At 48.4% G+C, this 15,028-nt stretch overlaps 1 long non-coding RNA gene across 1 annotated transcript; it reads left to right on the forward strand.

Moving 5' to 3' along the window:
* Positions 1-3,337: 3,337 nt before the first annotated feature.
* Positions 3,338-13,568, forward strand: LOC121103740. The gene is made up of 6 exons (XR_005835956.1): positions 3,338-3,610; positions 3,711-3,988; positions 8,435-8,582; positions 11,236-11,396; positions 11,619-11,732; positions 12,611-13,568. It is a non-coding gene; the product is annotated as an uncharacterized LOC121103740 (long non-coding RNA).
* The last annotated feature ends 1,460 nt before the right edge of the window (positions 13,569-15,028 follow it).

Consider the following 15,028-nt stretch of genomic DNA (forward strand, 5'->3'; position numbering starts at 1 on the left):
CACCAGTCCCCTTCCCTGCCCTGATCAGTCCCTTTTGTGCAGTCTCACACCCTCCCCGGGGTTAAGAGATGAGGGCGGGCCTTCTGGAGGCCACTCCTTGACCCCCTGGATGCAAGACTGGATTTGCCTTCTGTCGTCCACTCTACAGATGAGGAGACCAAGGCTCAGGGAAGCCCTGTCCCAGGTCACATGACTCTCAGATGGTAGGTCCAGGATTCAAACTCCAGTCTTGCTGAGTCCACAGAGCATTCTATTCCTTTTGGGTGCTTCTGCCTTGTTGCCCCATACAACCTCAGGGCCTCAGCTCCCAAGAGCAGAGTTCTAGGGGGTGAGCCCCAGGAAGCTGTATTTTTATAATGCTCTTAAGGTGATTCCTTCCACAGCTCTGAGAGCCCTGGCTAATCCGTAGCTGTCCTTGACCAGAAGTAATGAGTCACTCTGGTGACAGTCCCTGGACAGTCTCCAATGGAGGGCCCTGCCAGCCTGTGACTGGTGGTGGGTGGGGGTGAGAGAGTGGGGCTGGGACCTTTGGTGACTCCCTGGGCAGGTTTTAGGAGGCTCTGCTCCCTCCCTTCCCTGGATGAGGTTGGCATTGGCTTACTGAGTAGATGGTGATGGGAGAGCATGATTTCATCACAGGAAGTGGCCTCATCTTCTGGAGGTGGAACCAATGAGAGGGACCAGTAATCAGCCTTGAGCTGTGGCTCTCACAGAGGGGGCTTCTGGTGGGAGAAGGGCCTGGAGTTTTGTGATTCATAGATGGACAGAGCCTAAATGCAGCTCTATAGCTCAGAGGGTGGCCAAGGGGGAGGGGTCAGAAGCACGTGATCAGGAGCAGAGACAGAATGAGGCCTATGAGCTGTGGACCACATTTTGAGAATACTGCCTTAGATCTTCTCCCAAGTTCTCCTAAGTTTCTGTTCTCCCTTCCTCATTAGCTATATCCATCACTACCCCAGTCCCTACCTCCTCCACAGTACTTCACCCTGCTCCTGCTTTCCCCCCAAGACCAGCAGTAAGGCAAAGATGCCTGTCTGACTACCTCCATTTATTGTGATGGAGATTCTAGCCCATGCAATAAGGCAAGACAAAGAAACAAAACTGTTCTGTGTTTTCTTAGATTCTGTATTTATGTTTTTGGCATTCATTCATCCAACCAGGGCAATTTATTAACTTAAAAAAATTTTTTTTCTGCATTATTGATGCTCTGACATGTGTGGCCTTGCTGACTGGGGAGAGATGGCCACTCCCAAGGCTAGCCTATTCTTAGAGCAAAGGGCATTTCTAGGAGCATGCCTTTCCTATGGAAACTAATCAATCTAGGGCCCATATTCTAAACCACCTCCTTTATCTAACTCTCACCCACCAAGCCAATATTTCCTCAGCCCTGAGTCAGTCCTATGCCAGGTGCCAGACAACTAGAGATAATACGTGTAACCCAAAGCCTACCAGAATTAGTCAAACGAGCCAATCCTAAGCTGTTTCCCCTCCCTTGCCCTGTCTTGCCAGGGGAAAACACACTATAGGCTATGGTCTGTGCCTTCCCCTTGGTCTTGCCTCTGCCTCCTCTAGTGCTTCCACAGATGGCCCTCTATGGCATGGCATTTTCCTTCTCTGCAGGAAATGTAAGTTATAAAAACCTTCTTTCAGTGTCACTACCCTCTCTGTGTCATCACTCAGTCACCCATATAAATTAAAACCCTGTGAGTATAAGAATTGAGCCAAAAGGCATCCAGATTGGAAAGAAAGAAAGAAAAACTCTTTACTTACAGGACTTGAATGTTTATGTAGACGATCCAATGGAATCAACAAAAAAAAGCTACTAGAGCTATAAGTGATTTAAGCAAGGTCACAGGATACAAGAGCAATACATGAAAATCAGTTGCTTTTCTATGACAAGTATGACAAAAAATGGAAGTCAAATGAAAATAGTTCCACTTACAATAGCTTCAAAATATGAAATACTTAGAAATAATACCACAGATGTGCAAGATCTGAACACGAAAACTATAAAACATTACTGAGAGAAATTAAAGATTAATGAATGGAGATTTCATACATATGTATGAACAGTATTCAATACTGCTCAGAAGTGAATTCTCCCCAAATTGATATGTAGATATAACACAACCTCAACCAAGTCCCAGTAGGCTATTTTGTAGAAATTGGCAAGCCAATTCTAAAATTCCTACAGAAATTCGAAGTACCTAGAATGGCTAAAAAATGAAATTGAAGAACAGTGTTGGAGGATTTACACTACCAGACTTTAAGCCTTACTGTATAGCTACTGTAATCAAAATGTATTGGTGTCAAGACATAAATAGATCAATGGAACAGAACGGAGTACAGAAAGAGACCCACAATTATGTGGTCAATTTATATCTAACAAAGATGCAAAGGCAATTCAGTGGAGAAATTGTAATTTCTTTTGAAAAATTGGTACTGGAACAACTACAAATTTATATTTAAAAAATGAACTTCACTTCATATTTTGCACTATCTACGAAAATTAACCCAAAATGAATCATCAGCTTAAATGTAAGTCCTAAAATTATGGAAGTCAATAAAAAAAGAAAAAACAGGAGCAAATCTTTGTGACTTTGGGTTAGGCACAGATTTCTTAGATTCAACACCAAAAGCATTGAAGAAAATATTGACAAATTGGAGCCCCTCAAATGAAATTTGTTCTTCAAAAGATACTATCAAGGGACACCTGGGTGGCTCAGTCGTTAAGCGTCTGCCTTTGGCTCAGAGCATGATCCCAAGGTCCTGGGATCAAGCCCCGCATCGGGCTCCCTGCTCTGCTGGGAGCCTGCTTCTTCCTCTCCCACTCCCCCTGCTTGTGCCTTCTCTCTCTCACTGGCTGTCTGTCAAATAAATAAATAAAATCTTAAAAAAAAAGATAGTATCAAGAAAATGAAAAGAAACTACAGACTGGGAGACAATATTGGCAAATCACATAACTGACAAAGGATTTGTATCCCAAATATACGAAGAACCCCCAAAATTTGTGAAAAAAAAATCCCAACTGAAAACATGAGCTAAAGATTTGAAGAGATACTTTGTCAAAGAAGACATACAGTTCCCAACCACATGAAAAGATGTGTAACAGCATTAATCATTAGGGAAATGTGGATGAAAACCACAGTGAGGTCACATCATATATTTGTTAAATGGCTCAAATTGAAAGACCAGCCATATTAACTGTTGGCAGGGAAGTGAGCAACTGGACATGTTCTACACTGCTGGTGGGAACGTACAGAGGCGCGATTATTTGCACCATTCCTTACGAAGTTAAACATATACCTACTACAAGCACACACACGCGTACCTCGTATCACAGTGTGGACCAGCCGCCAGTGGGACCTTGTGAAAGTGAAAGGTCTCAGGCCCCACTCCAAGCTGTTGAAGTTTGAGAACCAGTGCCCTGGGGCAAGGACACGGACTCTGAGGACCTGTCTTGTCTGTTACCTTTCCTTTTCAGGCCAGTCCTGTGAGGTAAAGGAATTTTATTCCCACCCAACAAAGGAAGAAACAAAGGCTCAGACGGGTCACCTCACCCACTCCAGTTCCCTCCACCGGGCAGGTCTAGAGTTTGGACAACGCTCAGGTCTGTGTGCCTTGTGAGCTTGGTGCTTTCCCAAATGATTGTCCTTCTTCCCAACTGCCCCAGAAGCTTAGCTTCCCCCACCTCGTCTGTCCTCCCACAGCCCTTCCTAGGAAGGCCATTCATCAGGGCTGACCTCAGAATGCAACATACCTTGCCAGCACCTTGATCTTGGACTTCCTGGACTCCAGAACCGAGAGAAAGTCCTGTTATTTAAGCCACCGGGTCTGTGGCTCTTCATGATGGTGGCTGAGCAGACGACTCCCACTCCCAGTGTGAGGTCACTGAACTTGAGTCCGGAGGAAGCGCGCAGCAGCAGGTGCTCTCCATCACTCCCACCGCTCAGACACGGCAGCACGAGCAACCTCAAGAGCACAGGTAGTAGTAATATGTGGTAAAATGAGGAGGAGGGACGCGCCTCCTTCTCTTGTCATATAATGTATTGTGAGTTTATATTTAATTTTTTCTTGATTACAATTTTTTCATTGTGATCATGCGTACCTCACAAAAATTTACCACTCTAACCATTTTTAAGTGTACAGTTCAGTGGCATGGGGTACATTTAGAGTGTTGTGCACACACTTAAATTTTAATAATGGCCGTGTTGAAAGAGGGCTCACAACATTCCCCAAAATGTAACAATCAGCTCCAGCACACTTCCCTCTGTGGGGGTTTCTGGGTGGTCATTAGGTGACGTAGCAGATTTAGAAAAAAAGCCAGGAAATGAATTTGCTTATGCGCATTTCACAGAATTCTGACTTAAGATGAACTATGATTGACATGTAAGTCCTCTTCCTCTTTTTTCCTTCCTTTATTGTAAAATGGTTTTAGCCATCTGAGCTGTGCTTACAAGGGAGGTGGCAAATGGATCTCAGCTGAGGTGGGGCTGCAGTTTGCATCAGCCCCAAAACTTCGTGTCACTGCGTGTCACCGGCTGTGGTATTTATGTGGTTTTGGTTTGAAACAGCAGAAGTGTATTCTCTCACCATTCTGGAGGCCAGAGGTCTAAACTCAAGGTGTCAGCAGGGTCGTGCCCCCCCCCCCCCCCCGACGCTTCACTGTATTCCCAGTTCAGACGCAGGGTGCCTCAGGGCCCTGGGCGTTCACTGGAGGGTAAATAACTGTGAGGAAGTGGTTAACAAACACGCATGGGGACAACACAAGCATGTGCCGAGGGTGAGACCCAGGAGAACCGAGACAGGGGAAGCTTGCATCTGAGATGAGTGCAGGGGGGTGGCGAGCGCAGCAAGGACCCCAGGAGGAAGAGCTTCTCCAGAGTCCAGGCACAATAGCTGAAATCACCCCACCCGCAGTCCTGTCCCCAGCACACAGTCTGTCACGGGACTTGATTAACTTGCGGTCTCTGGAGAAAAGTAATTATCCGGTACAAGCAAAAGGCAACGTTCCTCCGTACCAATTGGTGAATGTTGTTTCTGAAGGTGGAGAAGAGGGAGCATCTCTACTTGCTGACGGGATGCTGCCTGATTCATGAATTGCTCAAGAAAGCCAATTCTTTTTTTTTTTTTTAAGATTTTATTTATTCATTTGACAGAGAGAGACAGCCAGTGATAGAGAGAACACAAGCAGGGGGAGCGGGAGAGGAAGAAGCAGGCTCCCAGTGGAGCAGGGAGCCCAATGTGGGGCTCGATCCCAGGACCCTGGGATCACGCCCTAGATGAAGGCAGATGCTTAACGACTAAGCCACCCGGGCACCCCAAGAAAGCCAATTCTAAGCCAATTCTAAGAAAGGCGAAGGGGATACCAAAATCACGGTGGCGGCATCACACAGTTGGGCTTCCTGCAGCAAAGCAGGGCACAAGTCCTCCTGTTGGACCTAGGGGCCCATTCTCCCTCCCACACCCGCCTGAGTGCTCGTCCCACCTGCTCTTCCCAGGTTGATGGGCTGAGACCCCCTTGTGCTCAGCCAATGGGAGCAGCGGCAGGAACCTGATCAGGGGGAGCAAGGAGGGTGCAGTCACATGGGGTGCCTCGGGTTCCTCTGGCCAGTGGGGGCGCGCCCTGCAGGGCTGTGGTCAGGTTCACTGTGGGCTGGCCACCTTCCTTTTGGATGGTGGGTTTGCCCCTATAAGTTGTGAGACGGGGGCCAGAGCCCAGCCACAGCCCCATGCCTTATGTCAAAATATTTAAGTTATCAAAATCTGCCAAATAATATCTCTCTGCCCTGAGAAGTATATCTTCCTAATACAAAATTGAGAAACGTGTTTTTTTTTTTTAAGATTTTATTTATTTATTCGACAGAGATAGAGACAGCCAGCGAGAGAGGGAACATAAGCAGGGGGAGTGGGAGAGGAAGAAGCAGGCTCATAGCGGAAGAGCCTGATGTGGGGCTCGATCCCATAACGCCGGGATCACGCCCTGAGCCGAAGGCAGACGCTTAACCACTGTGCCACCCAGGCGCCCCGAGAAACGTGTTTTTACACAAATGAAAGTTAGCCAAACAAATACGACTGTGTTGATTATTATTACAGGAGGCTGGATGATCTGTTTTGGGTTGGTGATATTTGCAGAACTTTTAAAGACATGTGGAATTTCAAGTATGATATATTTATGTTGTAAAATTTACTTTTTCTTTCAGCAAAATCACTAAATATGTTGTTATAATCAAATTTTCCAAATAATTTATTTTCTATCAACAGCACTGCCAAATTAGACAATGTTTCTTTGTCTAAGAACAGAAATAGGTCATTGGGGGAAAGTCTAACACATGACTAACTCGAGAAACACTACTTTTAATTTTTCTAATTGAAATATAATTGACATATAGCATTGTTTTAGCTTCAGGTATACAATATGATTCGATATTTGTATTATTTTGAAACGATCACTGCGATAAGTCTAGTTGACTCCCATCTCCAGCTGAGCTAAAAAGTTTCTTCTTGCCGTTAGAACTTGAAGAACTCTTGTTAAGAGTCATATATTCTTCATATATACAATACAGTATTATGAACTATAGTCACCATGCTATACATTATATCCCCAGGACTTATTTATTTTATAGCTGGAAGTTCGTACCTTTCGACCCCCTCCATTCATGGTGCCCCCTCCCTACCTCTGGTAACCACCGCTCTGTTCTCCCTACCCATGAGTTTGTTTGTTGTTGCTGTTTTTCTCCAGCTTCCACATGTAAAGAAGATCATTTGGCATTTGTCTCTCTCTGTCTGGTGTATTTCACTAAGCACGACGACCTCAGAATCCAACCATATTGTTGCAAATGGCAGGATTTCTTTCTTTCTTATGGCTGATTAATATTCCACGGTGTATATACGTTACCAGACTCATTAGCAGACTTGGGTCCTCGGACCCAGCTACCCCAAGGCTGGACCCCACATTTAAAGGTACGGGCAAGGCTTTATTGGGGCAACAGCTGCCACTGAAGGGAGACACAGTCACGACTAAGGTGTCAGACTGGCTCTCGAAACAACAGCCAGGGAAACTTTTAAAGGGGCTGAGGGGGAAAAAGGAAAGATGCTCAAGCATGCAGGGGCAGGAACCCCAGGAACGTGGGCGCACAGGTGCAGTTGACAGAACGTTTCTTCATACACTGGACGTTTCATTTGCATGTTAAGTCTCCGGCTCTGGGTATGTTTTAACAAGGAAAGTCAGTGAAAGGTCAATTTTGGCAACCATCCTGTCTCGGATCACTTTGAAGCGGTCTGGCTTTGCTGCTTGGTTCGTGCTGTGCAGGAAAAGGGTGAGAGTCCACAGGGAGTGCCTTGTTCCCAGGGTCCTTGAGGGTCTCAGATACACCACATCTTCTTTATCCATTCATGCGCTGGCGGACACTTGGGTTGCTTCCGTAGCTTGACTATTGTAAATAATGCCGCAGTCAGTGAACGTGGGGGTACAGGTATATTTCTGAGTTAGTGTTTTCCTTTCCTTCAGATAAATACCCAGAAGTGGAATTGCTGGATCATATCGGTAATCTCTTGTTTGACTGAAGTTTGACTTTCGCCATTCTTTTAGAAAATCAACTATATTTCCTGAGTTATGATATATTTGAAATGTTTGTTCCCTTTGTGGAGGACTACAGGACTCGTACATGACCAAGGGCCCGAGCTGCTATCCCCTGATATCTCTCACAGTGAGGCCGCACTTCCCATGGGCTGCTGCCAGCCGGAGGCTGAGTATGGCAGGGATACTGAGGCTGGCGCTTTCCTGGGACATGCAGGATTCCTCTGACGGTCAACGTTGATTCAAGGACTTTGCACTGGTGATGCCAAAATTCCCTTAGACTGCACTGTGGTCTAGCATGCTTCCACCCAACCTTCCTTCCCTCTCTCCTTTACTCCAAGTCAACCTTGCATCCAGTCTGACAAGCTCTCCCAGCCTCACCTGGCTTCCTCCGCATTATCTCTCAAAGGTGTTTCCTCTAAACATATTTGCTCTTCTAATCCTGTCTTGACACTTGCCTCTTGAAGGACCTGGACTGACCAAGGGGCATACCAATATCCTCTTTAATGTCCATTAGAACCTCAGAATAAACCCATCATGTATATCTCAAGTAAATTAAAAAAAAAAAAAGGAGGAGGGATAGATTTTTTTACGCATTGAGGAATCGTTGAAAATATATGTACTTTAACAGTGATTGTCTCCCAACCATGGGATTCTAGGTGATTTTTATTTTCATTGTTAACTTTTCGGTACTTATTCAAATTTTCTACAAAAAACATGTATTACTTTTACAATGAGGAGAAATATTTTGTTTTACTAATCAATCCATTAAAGACTATATATATATATATAGTCGGGCTCTCCACTAGGGTGGCTCTGATGAACTGAAATAGAATCCCTCTCATATCTTTGCAGGGCTTGTTGACACTCTAAATGGAGACCCCAGCACATAAAATGACAATCCTTATATGCACAAATATGATAGATGTTGCTGGACCACTGCCAGGCTTCCTTCACCTGCCACCATTCTTGCTGGTTGAGATACGGCCTGGGCATTAAAAAAGTAAGAGAAGAGGTACAGAGAGCCAAAGCGAAGGGCTTCCAAGCTTGATCATCCTATCAGCTTCTCCATCCACACAGCTCAGGACCTGCAGAGGCGCTCAAGTGGGGCAAATGAAGGACAGGAAGAAATTTACTTCATTGCGGACGATAAGCCGCCCTGGGTGGATCCTGTCGGGCAGGGCCAGACTGGAGGTCATTTCCCAGGCATCCACAAAAGCCACACGGAGGTCAGCAAAGGCAGCTCGGAGAAGCCGGTTCACCTGCAGGGTGAACCAGTCACTTCCATACACGGACTTGTAGCCGGTGTTGGCCAGCTTGATGACCACGAGAGTGCGGGGCTCCCGGGCCAGCAGTGCAGCCACCGCTGCCCTGATCCCTGCGAGTCGTTGCACAAAGACAGATGGGGGAAAGGTGGTGAAGTGGGCACCCAGGCCCAGCACCACCGCTGTGTGGGGGCCCCCGGCCAGGCCTCCCAGCTCCCGGACCACAGAGTGCAGGGAGGCCACCGGGGTGCGCAGGGAGCGCAGGGGCCAGCTGTGGGCCCGCCAGTGCAGCACTATGCCCCGAGTGGTCTCCACTGCCATCAGGGGCCCCGTCTGATACGTGGCGTGCAGATCCACAGGCTTCAGGGCTGTGGGGAGGACAAGAGGGAGGCTTAGAGGTTAACATAGGACTGTACTTCCTCATTTAAAAAAACGAAAGATCTAGCATCACTTTCCTCTTAGGACACAAGTAGCCTCTGGTTTTGCTCTCCCTAATCTGTAATATCGCTGGTGACCTCCCAGTTACCAAGTCCCAAGACCTATTCTCAGTCCTGAGCCTCCCTGGCGCCCTGGAGCATCTTGTCTCATTGAAGTCCCTTTGGATGCCCCTGCCCTTCTTAGCAGTATGTTGTCACCCTCTGCAGTCTCCTTTCTGACCCAGCACTTCAACTCGGATTTGTCCATCGGCTCCCTTCGGCCAGCCCTGGATGAAGACATGCCCCAGGCTAGAGAGTCAAGGCTGTCCAGTTTATGTCCTTGTGCAATGGTGGCCAGCTGGTGGCCAGGGGCTTCTGACATCTGGTGTGTTCACTCAGTTGTGTGCCCTGACAGAGAGCTAGATGCACCTGCAGGAAAAGGCCCCTCCTTTCTTTGCATGAAGTCCCTGCCTGCTTGCCCCACCTTGTGCTTCAGGGCTCTGTGGGCACAGGGGGTACCTTTTTCTATTTCACAGGAAGGTGTCAAATCAGCTAGCAGAAGATCTGGTTTTCCCAACATTCTGTCATGAGCTGCTGTTCATCTTTAGAAACACCTCTTGCTTAGGAAAGTCACCTACTCCACCTGCCATGTGCAGAATTGTCCCAAAGTGACCCTGGGAGGTCACTTGAGATTGCCTAAACATCAAATTAGTTGGAACTGGAGCTCTCGTTTTCCCCAAAGGAAGGGACTTTACCCTTCACCCTCCTGGGAGGCAAGGGGTTTCGATCCCTCCAGCAGGAGGGCAGACAACATCCCGCAGATCTCAAAGTGTCTAGGTGGGGGCAGTGGGTACTTTTAGAACTTCTGTGAACAAATGGCAGCCCACATCCATCTTGTGCCAAGAAGCCCAACAAGGCTGCTCTCATGCTTGTAGGTGAGAAGGGAGAGCCTGAGGGGGTTCTCCTCCACCAGAGCACAGACCCATTCTGTGGGCCCTGCACACTTTTCTGTGGGATGATGGCAGGGCAGGTAGGGGAGGCGGCTTGGTGCGGACGTTCCTTCTTTCCTTGGTTGTCTTGTTGCCCCCACTCCCTGTTCAAGCATACTCCTTACCCCATGTTACGTTATGTGGTCGAATCTGTGCACAAAACCTGGAGGCTCAGATGGGACTCAGCCTGCATGATACTCTCACCTCTTTTGACTTTTATCCTCCGGAGAATAAATACGAAACTCTGTCTGGAGCTCAGACATCTCACTTCAGTTCCAATCGCATGTGTTCAAAAGCCTCACGCACACGCTCTCCAGAAGACCACCCCGCACCTCTTCAACCCCGTATGAAGAATATAAAATAAATACACCACCTTCTCCCACTGCTGTCCCTTGCTCCCACATCCAGTCAGGCACAAGTGACCCATTTTGAGTCCATTTCCTGTTATCCCTGGTTACCTGGTCATCTCCCTTCTCTCTAGAAGCAATCAGTCAACAAGCTGTCAGTTCCTTCGGTATAATAGTTCCTTTACTGCTGACCCCAATTTAGTCTCTCACCAGTCTGCATGCTGACCTACAGTTCTCTTATAACTGGTCTTTGGACTTCCCTTTTTCAGTCCAATCAATCCAACAAACTGAAAACTCTGAAAACATTCCGCGTCTCCCCAATGTCACAAGATAAACTCCAGATTTCCCTACAATACTTTTCTTAAATTCCAACTGTATTCCTCCAGTATGCCCCCTGGCAAATCCTCACTTCTAGCTAAGGTTATGCGCTCATCATTCTTCAAACACATCCCCCCTCCTGTTAGAGCCTCCCATCATCAACCTAATTGATGAGATTATGTGTAATCTGGGCACCCTGTTCCCCATTCCTGTTTCTGCCTCAAACCCAGGTATCTGGTCCTTCCACAGGTATCCTTTAGGTCCTTCTCCTGAAATGTTCTCTGCCTGCTCAAAGCCCTGGATCTTCTCTCTTTCTCCTAGGAGCCCTGCCCTCTCCCCTCACGGCCACTCACAGGGCACGGTGTCACACAGGTACTCCCACCACTGCCGAAGCGTGGAATCCCCCATCATGTGGACGATGTGGCCAGCAAGGCAGCCCAGGATGCTGTCAACAGTGGAGAAGGAGCGGCCAGAGCAGGACAGTGAGTGCCACACAGCTCGGTGGTAGAAGCCAGAGGGCTTTGGGCCCGGGATCCCAGGGTGGCATGGTTGTTGAGGGGACAGAACTGTAAATAATTATTTGTAAGCAAAGCAATCTATGGGTACAGAAGAGTCTAAAGCCACAGGCATGGAGTAAGCGCTGCCTTTTCTGCAAGCCCCAGTGTCACTTACCCAGACTCTTGTTGCTCTCCTTGGCCACCCAGATTGGAGAAATACCCTGAGGGAGGACCTTGTCTGTCACATTCCTGAAGAGAAACCAATCGGCAAGAGGGGAGCCCTTAATGGGAATGTGTGATGGGTAGCAATCCTGGGCTGAGGTGAGATGGGGCTTCTTGGAGGAAAGGAAGTTCTCAAAGTCAAGGGCATCTGTCCAGTGTCAGGGCTCCTGGGAGAGAGTGAGGGCCTGGGAGCGGGAGATGGATTGGAAGCTGGAGTTCAGGGATCCAGGGATCAGGCTCTTTGCCTTGGGGATTCCATCAGTGCAGAAAGCAGAGCTGTTTTAAAATGTACTCAGGATTTTGGTTTTATTTAGGTATGGGGAGGCCAACAGATCAGGAGATGATGGACGTGAGAAAGATAAGGTGTTACCCAGAGTTCCTGAGAGCAAGGGCACCCCACGGGGTCACAGGACAGAGGCAAAAACCTTTGTTGTGACTTTCACAGGAAGGAATAGGCAAGGAAGGGTAAGCAGCTGAGGAGGCTTAGGATTGGATCGTTTGAATAATTTCAGTGGGCTCTGGGCTATAGAGGTAGATTCTAATTGTCAGTTCCTGGCCCTGGGGTGATTTCAGGTAGGGGGTGTTGGCCCGACTGTGGGAGCCTGATAAAAGGAGGCAGGGCGGTGGTGCGGAGCTCAGCACTGGGTGGTAAGCTCAAGGCAAGTTGTTTGCTATCTCTCGGTGCTAGCTACCCCCTCCCTAGGTCCACAAGGCCCCTAGGTGTCAAAGCATCACAAAAGTACAGGAAATTAAAAACATGATTCAGGGGCGCCTGGGTGGCTCAACTGGTTAAGCATCCGACACTTGATTTCAGCTCAGGTCATGATTTCAGGATCATGAGATTGAACCCCGAGTCGGGCTCTGCACTGAGTGTGGTGGAGCCTGCTTAAGATTCTCTCTCTCCCTCCCCCCCTTCACTCTATCTCTCTCTTTTGAAAACAACAACAACAACAAAACCATGATTCATACGGGAAAAGTTTGGAGCCTTTTGCAAGAAGTGCTGACTCTTCTCTTGGTCTCACTGAGCCCACTCCTGTTGGATTCTCCTGACCATCACTGGACCAGCAGTCACTCCCTGATCCTGGGGACGCCTCCCTCCCCTCTCCTAGCAGCCCCTTGTGTGAGCCCCCTTCTCCACAGCTCCGGGCTCAGCCCTTGTTCCTCTTTCTGGATCACACTCCCTCCCTCTGTGGTTTCACCTCAGCCAAGATCTCCAGGCCAGTCTTCTCAGCCAAATTCCAGGTTTGTGAGTCTAGCCATCTGCTCTCCACTTGGTGTCTAATGCACATGACCAAACTCCCCCTCTCTACCCCCCACCCACCGCTTTGTCATTCCAGCTGATGGCAACTGTCCTTCCATGTGAGCGGTCCCCAGACTCCACACTCATCTGCGAGCTCTCACTTTTTGGCACATTCCGTGTTCTCCCCGGACATCCTATGGGTACTGCCTTCAGAACATACCCAGAAATGAATCACTTTAGACACTTTTACTACCGCAACTCGAAGCAAAGGCCTCCCACCTTTCAGTCTCCCTGATTCTCCCTTAACCTGCAATCCATTCCCAATACAATGGTCTGAGAGGGCCTTTAAAAATGAGATCAGGAGTGCCTGTCTTCTGCTCAAAATCCTGCAGTGACTCCCTTTTCACTTATAGCAAAAATCAATGTACTTACAGAGCCCTTCCTGGTCATGACATGTCCTTCCCCAACCCCACTGGTCTTCACCTGCCACCTCCTTGTCCTTCGCGCCATCCCAGCTATTTGACTTCCTTGCTGTTCCTTAGACACACCAGGCACACCGCAGCATCTCCTCTGCCTCGAACCTCTTCTCTCAGGTACCTCCTGGGTCAACTCTCTCATCCCCTTTAAGCCTTTGCTCAGATGTCAGCTTCTTAATGAGGTCTACCCTGACCCCCTATTTAACACTGCAATCTGTCCCCACCATACTCCTAATCCTCACCTCCCGTGTATTTTAAATTTCCCCTAGCACGTATCTCCTTCTAACATTTTATGCCATGTTTATTGTTTCTGACCCTCCCTCCTGTCTTAAGTGAGCTTTACTGGAGCAGGGAAGCACTGATGCAGTCCCAGTGCCTCCCACAGGACCGTGCATCTGGAGGGTGCTCAGCATGCATTTGAATGAAGGAACGGACTGCTTGAAGGGGTTGTGTCTGAGGAGGAGAGGGGAATTTGCTCCTGGGGGGAGAGGGGATGAGAACATTCCTACAATCTAGAAAAATGCCTGCGTCTGGCCTTCCTTGAGAGTGACAGCTTCAGGAAGCAGGTGAAAGATGGTTCCAAGGACTCTGGACCCAGGTGGAGATGCCTGCCCTCCCAGCAGAGCCCAAGATTACACAAGTTGGGACAGCGGGCACTTTGGGGTGACCAACGTGAACGGAAGACTAAGGACGGATCCCAGATGGCCAAGGTATCAGTTTCTTTCTAGGACCTTTGGTGGTAACTAGCCCAGCTGCAGGGGTCCTCAGACGGGATTAAAGTTGATGTAAAGCAGACACCTGACCTTGGGGCTGCAAATTCACGTCCACATTCGCCACATGTGTGGTTATCTCTTTAACACCCGTTTTCTAGTAGCACACTGTTGGCTCCCGTGGATGGGGCCACTTCTGCCCTGCTCTCCCATCCCCAGGATCTCCAGGCCTTTGGACAATGTCCAACAGAGCAGGGGCCACTCAACAGCAGCAAAACACTTGGGACACGATTGTAAGAGCCAGCAGAACCGCTCTATGCTGTCCCTGTTCTAAGCACGTACACATATTAATTTATTTATTCTTTACCACAAGTCTATGAGGGAAGTACTATTATTATTGCCCTCTACGGATGAGAGAACAGAGAGGTTAAGTGACTTCCCAGAAATCACACGGATAGGAGCTGGCAAGTCGGAGCAGGTGGAGCCAGGATCAGAACCCACACACTCTCACTCCAGAGACTTCAGGGCTGTACCCCGAGCAACGTCCTGAGACAGCTTCTGCATTTAGCCTTAGAGTTATTTTTAATGGACCAATGCAAAAACGATGTGTGGTTCTCCTTTTCTGACCAATGGGAGCATAAGAATTGGTAAGACCAAGGTTTCCTGGAGCTAAATTCTCATGCTAGGAAGTCAGTGTTAGTGGGAATTCCCTAGATCGAGCTACCAAGAGCCTCCCAGAGATGGGCATCTTGTGGGGCCGGCAGGCACCCTGGCACCTCGGGCATCTCCAGCTTGGCTCACCCCCTCCCATCCTCACGGCAGAGAGAAGTGAGAATTTCCGTGCTCTTTGGGGCCGCAGAGCAGCATTCATCCCAGCTGCCAGCCCTCCCCGCAAACACCTCTGGCTTTTCTCTTCCCCTGCTCAGTGTGTGACCCCCCACCCCTGCTCTGCCCCTACCCAGACATTTT

The sequence above is a fragment of the Ursus maritimus genome, unplaced genomic scaffold (genome assembly GCF_017311325.1).
Source record: "Ursus maritimus isolate PB19 unplaced genomic scaffold, ASM1731132v1 scaffold_2, whole genome shotgun sequence".
Classification (NCBI taxonomy): domain Eukaryota; kingdom Metazoa; phylum Chordata; class Mammalia; order Carnivora; family Ursidae; genus Ursus; species Ursus maritimus.